At 34.5% G+C, this 10,936-nt stretch overlaps 1 long non-coding RNA gene across 1 annotated transcript; it reads left to right on the forward strand.

Moving 5' to 3' along the window:
- The first annotated feature begins 3,812 nt into the window (after positions 1-3,812).
- LOC147888153 (uncharacterized) lies at positions 3,813-4,480 on the forward strand. Its single transcript, XR_015543096.1, has 4 exons — positions 3,813-3,880; positions 3,961-4,044; positions 4,201-4,254; positions 4,414-4,480. It is a non-coding gene; the product is annotated as an uncharacterized LOC147888153 (long non-coding RNA).
- The last annotated feature ends 6,456 nt before the right edge of the window (positions 4,481-10,936 follow it).

Genomic DNA, 10,936 nt, shown 5'->3' on the forward strand with positions numbered 1-10,936 from the left:
GTCCCTATTGTATTACCTATGTTTCAAATGTGTGTGCTATGCTTATATTATGCTATGTGTGTGTGTTTATCTTCCTATACATATGCTATACACTTATGGTATGTTATTGTATGCTATCATATTCTACACACCTTATGCTATAATCTTTGCTTATGCTATGCTATTCCTATGTGTTGCTCCCTATGTTATGATATATGCACTTACCGTCCTATGTGTATACTATGCACTTACCTTTCTATGTGCATATTCTATGCTTATTTAATGATTCTTATGTTATGCTATGGAATTACGATTCCTACTCTTATGCATATGTACTTATGCTATGCTTATGCGATGACTCTTATGTTATGATATGCACTTATCTTCCTACGCTTATACTATGCCATTATGCTATGATTATGTTATGTGATGGTCCCTCGCCGTAAGCATTTACCTCTTTCTGAGGACTATGCATATACTGTGCTTTTACTTTTCATTGTGCATATGCTAGCTTATTTGATTATTCTTATGTAATGCTATGCTTATGTGATGACTCTTATGTTATGATATGAGCTTACCTTTCTATGCTTATACTACACAATTATGCTATGTACTTATCTCTTGAGTCTTATGCTATGCTCTGCAATTATCTTCCCTATGGTTATTCTTATGCACTTATGCTATGGTTATGTGATGACTCTTATGTTATGATATGCACTTACCTTCCTATGCTTATACTATGCTTATATTACGTATGTACTTATCTCATGCTATGTCTATGGTATGCACATAGGTTATGCTATGCTATGCTATGCACTTATCTATGGCCCCATGTATGGGAGCTCAATAATCATAGGCAACAAAATCTCATGGGCATAGTAACTCTTTATCCGATGTTGTGTGTTGAATGTTTGTGGCAATTATTTTTTTATTAAATATGCTCAGTTTTGTTCCACTAAATGGATGGTATGATTGATTATCATCCTCAAAAGTGTTCTAGTGTATATGATGTCTTCAATCTCTCTATTTCATCATGCCTTCCATTAGCCTTGGTTGTGCTCTTCATATCATATGGTTTTGTAATGAACATGATTTAATGTTCATACAATTTCTCAATGTTTGTGGCAATTAAATTGTTATCCACTATGCTCAATTTTATTACACTACATGGACTGTATGATTGAGTATCATCTTGGGAAGTGTTCTAGTGCATAATATGTCTTTAATTTCTCCATTGCATCATGTATTCCATTAGCCTTGGTTGTGATTTTCCTATCCTATGGTCTTGTAATAACCATGATTTAATGTGCATACGATGTCTTCAATGTTTGATGTTGAATCTTTGTGGCAATTAATTTTCTATCAAATATGTTCAGTTTTATTACACCACATGGATCATACAATTGATTATCATCTTTGGAAGTGTTCTAGTGTATAAGATGTCTTCAATCTCTCCATTGCATCATGTCTTCTATTACCCTTCATTATGCTTTTCATATCATATGGTTTTGTAATAAGCATAATTTAATGTGCCTATAATGTCTTCAATGTTTGGTATTGAATGTTTGTGGCAATTAAATTTTTATAAACTCTTCTCAATTTACTCCACTACATGGATTGTATGATTGATTATCATCTTAGGAAGTGTTCTAGTGCATAAGATGCCTTCAATCTCTCCATTGCATCATGTCTTCCATTAGCCTTGTTTGTGCTTTTCATATCCTATGGTTTTTTAATAAGCATGAATTAATGTGCATACGATGTCTTCAATGTTTGGATTGGAATGTTTGTGGTAGTTAAATTTTTATCAACTATTCTCAATTTATACCAATACATGGATTGTATGATTGATTATTCTCTTAGGAAGTGTTCTAGTGCATAAGATGCCTTCAATCTCTCCATTCCATCATGTCTTCCATTAGCCTTTGTTATGCTTTTCATATCCTATGGTTTTTTAATAAGCATGATTTAATGTGCATCTTGATTTAATGTGCATGCTCAATTTTATTCCACCTCATGGATCATACAATTGATTATCATATTTGGAAGTGTTCTAGTATATCAAATCTCTTCAATCTCTCCATTACATCATGTCTAGCATTAGCCTTGATTGTGCTTTTCATATCCTATGGTTTTCTAATAAGCATAATTTTTTGTGCATATGATGTCTTCAATGTTTGGTGTTGAATCTTTGTGGCAATTAATTTTTTATCAAATATTCTTAGTTTTATTCCACTATATGGATCATACAATTGATTATCATCTTCATAAGTGTTATAGTGTATAAGATGTATTCAATCTCTCCATTGCATCATGTTGTCCATTAGCCTTAATGATTATGCTTTTTGTATCCTATGGTTTTGTAATAAGCTTGATTTAATTATTAAACATGATGAGTTTTATTCCATTTCATGTAGTATATAATTTATTATAATTTTTAGAAGTGTTCTAGTATGTAAAATATCTTCAATTATTGGTGTTGAGCTTTTGCATTCTTCATACATGTGCTCCCTAGTAGTTTTGATCATTTTGAATCCTTGAGTTTTTGAGATTCTATTTTGTTAACTCTTATTTATTATACTCATCATATTTGTATTTATCTTTGTGAAGGAAGTGCATAATGAATCAATTCACATGGAAAATCATGACAACATTAGGGTTGTGGACTCTTTTAACATGGATAAGGTATTGCCATCTAGTCTTATTCTATGAATAAAAAAGTGGCAAAGAAAGTTTTACTTTTATATTTGCATCTATTTTAATAGGATAAAGCTCATATTCATTTAATTTCTTAACACATATATTTTAGATTCCATGATGATTTTAAAGAATTAGAGTTTTGTTATTTTGAGTTGGATGGACATAAATTTTTATAGGATGATGAAATGCTTACCCATATGGATCAGGAGAGCGACATCGATGGATCCTTTGTGAATGAGGTACTTAGTAACTTATGTCATTTTGAATCCAAGAGTTTTTAAAATCTAATTATGTCTTTGCATGTTCAAATTTTGAGCGATTTTGAATGTGTATTTTCATTGCATGTTTTCATCTTTCCAAGATTGTGTTAAAAGAGATTCTTACATTCATTAATTTATAGCTTTTGTTATTCATTTTAGGATGATTATTACAAAAGTGTGGAGAATGGGACACGATTCCGAATTTGTGGGTCATTTTTGCAACTTCTTGAAGGTGTGGATAGAAATGACATTTCCCCACAAGATTCATTGTGTATGCAAGTAAATGTGTTACAATGTTTGCCTTTCTATGTTAGTCATCTTATTAATTGATGTAATAATTTCTTAGTGTACTTTGTGTTGTTATTTTCTTTCTAGAATAAGAAATCAAAGCAACAAAGATCTAGTAGTCAAAAGAGTCAACAACCTATCAAGGTATGCAATGATTCTTGCATTTCACTTATTTTTTATTTTATAAAGTGTACATCTCTTAGAATTTTACTCTTAGAAAAAATTTTATTAACAAAGATATTTGTAAAGATGATTTTATTTTATTATGGTTATGAATTTGATTAATTGTTTGGATTATGAATGGAGAAGCTATATGTTTGCATAGCACAAGGGTAGAGGCATGGATCTAGATAGATGTATGTCTACACTCTTTTTAGTTTTGATTTCTTCTAAACTCTAAATTGTCTAGGTTGCAAATGAAGTAACTATATGCTTGTGTAGCACATGTGGAAGAGGCATGGAGTTTGGTTCTTCAAAAATGTATAGGTCTATATTTTTTATATCATGTTTCCTTGTAAAACTTTGAAGTAATCCAAATCACAATGTCATTCTAATATGCATGTGCTATATTTTTTCCCCAGAATAAAGAGCAACAAAGTGTTGTTGAGATTGTCACTGGTGATGATATCAGAATGAGTCAACATCCACGAAAGGTACAAATTGATATTTTAAAAGATCATAGGCAAATAAGAGTGAGGTTTCATCTTTACTAAGCTGACTTTTTTATTGATAGGTAAATATGAGGTTGAAAAGGGTAACTAATGATCAAACGAAAAAAGAGGAATCAATTACAAGTAAAGCAAAAAGAAAGTCTAAGGTACAATACTCTTAATGATAATTCTATCTTCATATCTTCTAAAAAATAATTATTTATGTACAATACTCTTAATGATAATTCTATGTACAATACTCTTAATGATAATTCTATCTTCATATCTTCTAAAAAATAATTATTTTCTTTATTTAAAGATAGGATTTACATCAAGATCCAACCTTGAAAAGTAAAGATTTTGCACAGCCTATTAAGGTGAGATAAAGCATAGTTATTCATGGAGTTTTTAAAAGTGTCATTGTATTACTTAATATTTTTTAATTGAAATTATTATTCTTCTCATTATAAGTGATAAATTAAGATATTTAGACTTGCATTGAATTTGGATTTACTTTACTTTGTCATTTGTTGCAGGGAGCAGGTTGGAGTGTAGTTAATTAAGAAACGATAGTCATGAAATTCATTGGAGCTAGAGCTGTAGATGAGATGTATAGCCAATTAAAACTTGTTTGGAATTATATAAAGAGTAAGAAAAAAGGTTCAAATGCCACTAGAAGTGACAAGGATTATCATTCCATGAGAGAGGAAGTAGTAGAATGGCTTTTGTAGGAAGGCAAAATAGCCATTAAAAATCATGGAGCACTAATTTTGCATCTTGATGATGTAGAATTGATATAATTATAACATTTTGAACAATTACTTTTCCATTGACAATAATTTTCAATTAAACTCATACAAGTTATATATTTTGTAAATTAAACTTTTTTGAAATAATATTTTTTCAAGATTGAAATAAAAAAACTACTTCTGCTTAAATAAGAAGTTACTATAAAGAAAAAACTACTTTGTTTTTCTTTTCTTTTCCAAGTTCTCTCTATATAATAGTAAAGTTGATGAACAATTATTATTTCATTGACAATGATTTTCAAGTAAACTCATAAAACTTATATATTTTATAGATTAAACATTGTTGAAATATTTATTTTTCAAATTGAAGTAAAATAAATACTTTTATTTTTAAATGAAAAGTTACTATAAAGAAAAAATTACATTATTGTACTTTTATTTTCCAAATTTTCTCTATATTAGAAAGTTGATATAGAAAAAAACTCCTATGTAGGAAAAATTAACTATATAGGAAAAAACCCCTATGCAAGAAAAAATCACAATATAGGAAAAAACTCCTATATAGGATAAAACTCCTATATAGGAAATTGGATGTGGAAAAGGCTCCTTCCTTTTCCTAGGAAGAGTATCTAGGAATTGGCCCATTTTCTCTAGTTAGGACTTTTCCTAGTTCTTCTCATTTGGAACTAGGAAAAGTCCTTTTTTTTCCTATATTGTGAATAGGTAGAAGTTCCTTGTGAATAGTGAACAATGAGGGACTAGGGTTTATGTTTTAAGTCCAGGATTTATATATATATATATATATTAACTTTTTCAAACAATCACTTAAAAACCTATTTCTGATTATTGACTTAATATAAAAAACCTTTTTATGTCTAGGGTTTACATTTTCAAAAATAATATCTTAATATCTAGTTCTCCAAATATGAATGTCAAAACCCATGTTTTTCATTATTTTAGTCCTTTTTGGGTCCGTTTTTAGGATTGGTTTAGGGTGTCCATTAAATAAACCTAAATGCCTTTGTGTATACACAATTCTAGGCTTCTCTTTAGGGATTTCCTTATTGTGACCATGATCTTCAAGATGTCTATCTCAATCTCAACCTATGATCCTAGAATTTGAGTCATCCCAGACTACAAGCTTCATTAACCCTTAGGAGCCTTTAGTAAACTCAGTGGAATTGTATAGCTCACTGAGATTACACACAAAAGATTTCATGTAAACTCATAATATCTTTTAAACCCTCTAATTGTGATCATAAATGCAAGAGATTTGACAAAGAGATATGAATGTATTTACCTCAATCTCGACCTATGATCCTCGAAGCATATCTTCCTCTAAGTCACCCCAAACTACAAGCTTCACTAGCCCTTAGGAGCTTTCACTAAACTCAATGGAATTGTATTTACAAGATGTCTATCTCAATCTCAACTTATGATCGTGGAAGCGCATCTTCCTCTAAGTCATCAAGAGGGAATTTTGATATTTGCAGGCGATGATACTACAAGAAGCACTACTAATGGGTCTATTGTCATGGGTCATTAGTTGTGTGTATGACCACAGCAAGCAAAGTTGAAGGATGGCCTAGCACCAACTTTGCATATAAAATTTTGGCAAAGTATAATGGAATCGCTCCACTCTGATGTTTCTTTCAATGCACTGTCTTGAAAAGATATTCTGTGTGATATTTGAATGCACCACTTGAAATGATATTGTGCATTATCATACACAGCTCCATTGGTGTAGTTCTTAATGGGCCACCATCCACTGATTGCCATTGGCATTGGGCCAAATTAAACAAATTGTATCTCCTCGATGGTGAAAATGATTTTTATGCAATCCCACTACCAGCCTTAAGGGCCATGGTAGGGACTAGCATACGCAATCGAATGTGCCTCTTCTCTCCTGGTTGACCACAAGGTCACATCAACCACATCTATTAAATAGCAAGCCATCATGAAGGCAATTAGGATTGTATGTTTTCACACTGCCTTTAAACAGGTCACTCATCCTAAAAAGAGTGGTGCAAACAATGTGTCTGTGTCTTGAAGTTTGAAGTTTGTAATAGTTGAAGTGGAATTTGGAAAGAGTCCTTTGGTCTTTTCATCGTCATTGAGCTAGCTCCTTCTCTTTCACTCACATGGTGGCTTTCCATTCAACTTCTTACTTAGGGCTCATGCTTTCATTTCACGTTAATGTTCTTACTACCTTAAAGCCTCTCATAAGCTCATGGCACATGCTATCTTTTTTATTTTATTTGAATTCGAAGCCAATGGCATAAGAGGATGTTTTGGCTTGGCCCTATAGATTGCTCAAGTAGCATTTATGGTGGATGGTGAGATTACGCTCCATACATGTACGCTATCTTTGACAAAACAAATTGCAATAAGCTCATAATCAACAAGAAACCTGCAAAAATTTGACGTTAGGATTGGTTGGGAGCCTTGTAGCACCGAAGTGCCCAACTAGAGATAGAGAGAGAAAATATGCCTCCAACGAGGCCATGCAGTGCTCGGTTTAAGTGTGATGAGCAAATTGGCAACTAGTGAGAAAATCCGCCTCCAATGAGACCATGCATCACTCGGTTTAAGTGTGGTGAGCATGTTGGCAACTAGTGAGAACACGCATGTTTTTCGTATTTTCTATCATTCGGTTGAAGTGTGGTGAGCATGCTGGCAACTAGTGAGAACGCGCATGTTTTTCGTATTTTCTATCACGAGTAACCTGACCCGTCTACGACGGGCTAGCGACCCGCTTCGCCGGGTCTCAAGATGCTAAAATGTCTGAAACCAGCAACATATTCTAACCCAAAAAAATGTCTACGACATAGTACTTCAAAATATTACATCCGAAAGTGAAACCAGAGAACTCATTGATATGTCCAAATACACATCCACATACAACGTCATAACTAAACATACAAAATCTACAATAGACACACAAACATCCCTAAAGGGAAGAGTCTGCGGCCATGTACTATAGGGAAAAGCTTGCGTCAGCCATGTACTCCACATCCGCCATGTCCAAAAAAAAATTCTGTATGACAGAGTACTTCAAAATATCACATCCGAAAGTGCAATCACATGTCTGAACATGCAATAGCTACATCAAAGAACTGATTGATATATCCAAATACACAGCCACAAATAAAGTCATAACTGAACATACAAAATCTACAATAGACATACAAACATCCCTAAGAAAAATGTTTGTGGCCATGTACTGCACGGAAAAGCTTGCGATGGCCATTCACTCCACGTCCACCGCATTCGCCGCATCCACCATGGCTACGAACATACAACAGAGTACCAGCAATCGTATCTAGACCAGCATCACATAGAAAGATAATTGAGGAACTATAATTATTGAGCCATAAAACTTTTATACATGTATGTTGGTAAAACCCAACTCATTCTTTAGAGTACTTACTCAGATGCAAAGGGTTGTCAACAATGCTCACATAGGTGTACGTGTAGTCCCCATTTTGCCCTCGATAGAAAATTCATGTCCCCACACATTCATAGTATCCCAGCCAGCGAATAGTGATGGCCATCATCCCTATGAACCCAGCAAGCCAGGACAGCGTAATATCCCAAATGGACTTGTCCATCCAAAGAATTGTGGATGTGGAGATTCATTAGAAACCTTGAATCAAGAACAGTCCTAAAAGACAAACAATAGCATGTTTTCCCACTCACATATAATCGAAAAAAAAACCTTTTGTTTTAATAAAAAAATAAAGCAACAAACAATGTACACGATTCTTACCCAAGGTAGCTCTCCAGCTCAAGCAAATCCAACAATAGTTGTGCGCTCTCCAGAGATCCCGAGCCCGCAGGATCTGCAATTTTCTAAAAGTGAGTGACTATACTATTAAACATGTCAACATAAAACGTGGTTGTCAAGCAGCTATGTACCTTGCACCTGCGCTCCTATTTCGATGACAAACGTGAACTGCCTAGACATCCTATCGCATTGCAAAAAAAGAATGCACGTGTCGATCTACATATACTGGAAAAAAACAATAGGCTTGAAGAGAAAATAGGCTGTAGTATATTACAAACCCATGAAAAATGAAATCCAAACATTATCAAGGACAAAGTCATGAAATATTATGTCTCAGTTCATATTTTTGTAAATAGCCAACATTCCCAAAGACCTATGACAGTTGGAATATTGAAAGAAGTTTAAAAAAAGCTATACAAAGATTACCGAAATGAAGATTTGCCACCCAAGAAAGTCTCAAGAGGGCTTGAAAGAGCAATGTCATACTCCTAGGCTCTTGCTGTTGCCAAATTGCAAAACTTCCTTGTACACAACATTTGTGGTAGAAGTATTATCCATCTCCTCGCCCCTGGCATCAAACGCACTCTGCAAAATGAAAACCTTAAGTAACAGCGTTTGATGCTCGGATATGTGAAAATGCCACGTATAGTTGGCCATGATTGAATACCGGTGTCGCCAAGTACAGCCCCAAAACAAACAATGTTTGGCCCTGTGGCTTATTGATTGTTATGCCAAATGCCAATCGGATAAGAAATTGTCGTCTCCTCATGTCGAATGGGAGTTTAAGGTTGGTCGGAATGAATGTTATCCTTCGAATAAACGTTCTATCACCAACATTGGTACCAGTAATGATTTCAGCTTCTAACACTTTCGTGTGAAACTCTTTCCAAATACACATCCGCAAACAAAGTCATAACTGAACATACAAAATCTAAAATAGACACACAAACATCCCTAAAGGGAAAAAGTCTGTGGCCATGTACTATAGGGAAAAAGCTTGCACCGACCATGTACTCCACATCCGCCATGTCCCAAAAAAAATTTCTCTATGACAGAGTACTTCAAAAATATCACATCCAAAAGTACAATCACATGTATGAACATGCAATAGCTACATCAAACAACTGATTGATATATCCAAATACACAGCCGCAAATAAAGTCATAACTGAACATACAAAATCTACAATAGACACACAAACATCCCTAAGGGAAAAGTCTGCGGCCATGTGCTGCACGGAAAAGCCTGCGACGTTCGCCACATCCACCACAGTTATGAAAATACAACGGGGTACCAACATTCGTATCTAGGCCAGCATCACACAGAAAGATAATTTGGGAACTATAACTATTGAGCCGGTAATCTAGGACAATGTAATATCCCAAATGGACTCATCCATCCAAAGGATTGTGGGCGTGGAGATTCATTAGAAACCTTGAATCAGGAACAGTCCTAAAAGACAAACAATAGCATGTTTTCCCACTCAAATAAAAACTTTTGTTTAAACAAAAATAAAGCAACAAACAATGTACACGGTTCTTACCCAAGGTAGCTCTCCAGCTCAAGCAAATCCAACAACATTTGCGCGCTCTCCAAAGATCCCGAGTGTTTGATGCTCAGATATATGAAAATGCCACGCATTGATGGCCATGACTAAATACCGGTGTCGCCAAGTACAGCCCCCAAAACAGACAATGTTTGGCCCTGTGACTTATTAATTGTCATGCCAAATGCTAATCAGATAGGAAATTGCCATCTCCTCATGTCGAATGGAAGTTAAGGTTGGTCGGAATGAATATTATCCTTCAAATAAACGTTCTATCACCAGCATTGGTACCAATAATGATTTTAGCTTCTAACACTTTCATGTGAAACTCTTTCGAGTAACCTGACCCGTCTACGATGGGCTAGCGACCCGCTCCGTCGGGTCTCAAGATGCTAAAATGTCTGAAACCAGCAACATATTCTAACCAAAAAAAATGTCTATGACATAGTACTTCAAAATATTACATCCGAAAGTGAAACCAGAGAACTCATTGATATGTCCAAATACACATCCGCATACAAAGTCATAACTGAACATACAAAATCTACAATAGACACAAAAACATCCCTAAAGGGAAAAGCCTGCAGCCATGTACTATAGGGAAAAGCCTGTGCCAGCCATGTACTCCACATCCGCTATGTCCAAAAAAAAAATTCTCTATGACAGAGTACTTCAAAAAATATCACATCCAAAAGTGCCATCACATGTCTGAACATGCAATAGCTACATCAAAGAACTGATTGATATATCCAAATACACAGCCGCAAAATAAAGTCATAATTGAACATACAAAATCTACAATACACACACAAACATCCCTAAGGGAAAAGTCTGCGGCCATGTACTACAGGGAAAAGCTTGCGACGGCCATTCAGTCTACATCCACCACGTCCACCGCGTCCACCGCGGCTATGAACATACAATGGAGTACCAACAATCGTATCTGGACCAACATCACATAGAAAGATAATTTAGGA

The sequence above is a fragment of the Dipteris shenzhenensis genome, chromosome 22, assembly GCF_047967505.1.
Source record: "Dipteris shenzhenensis isolate YYH24624 ecotype China chromosome 22, Dip_SZ_1.0, whole genome shotgun sequence".
Lineage (NCBI taxonomy): Eukaryota > Viridiplantae > Streptophyta > Polypodiopsida > Gleicheniales > Dipteridaceae > Dipteris > Dipteris shenzhenensis.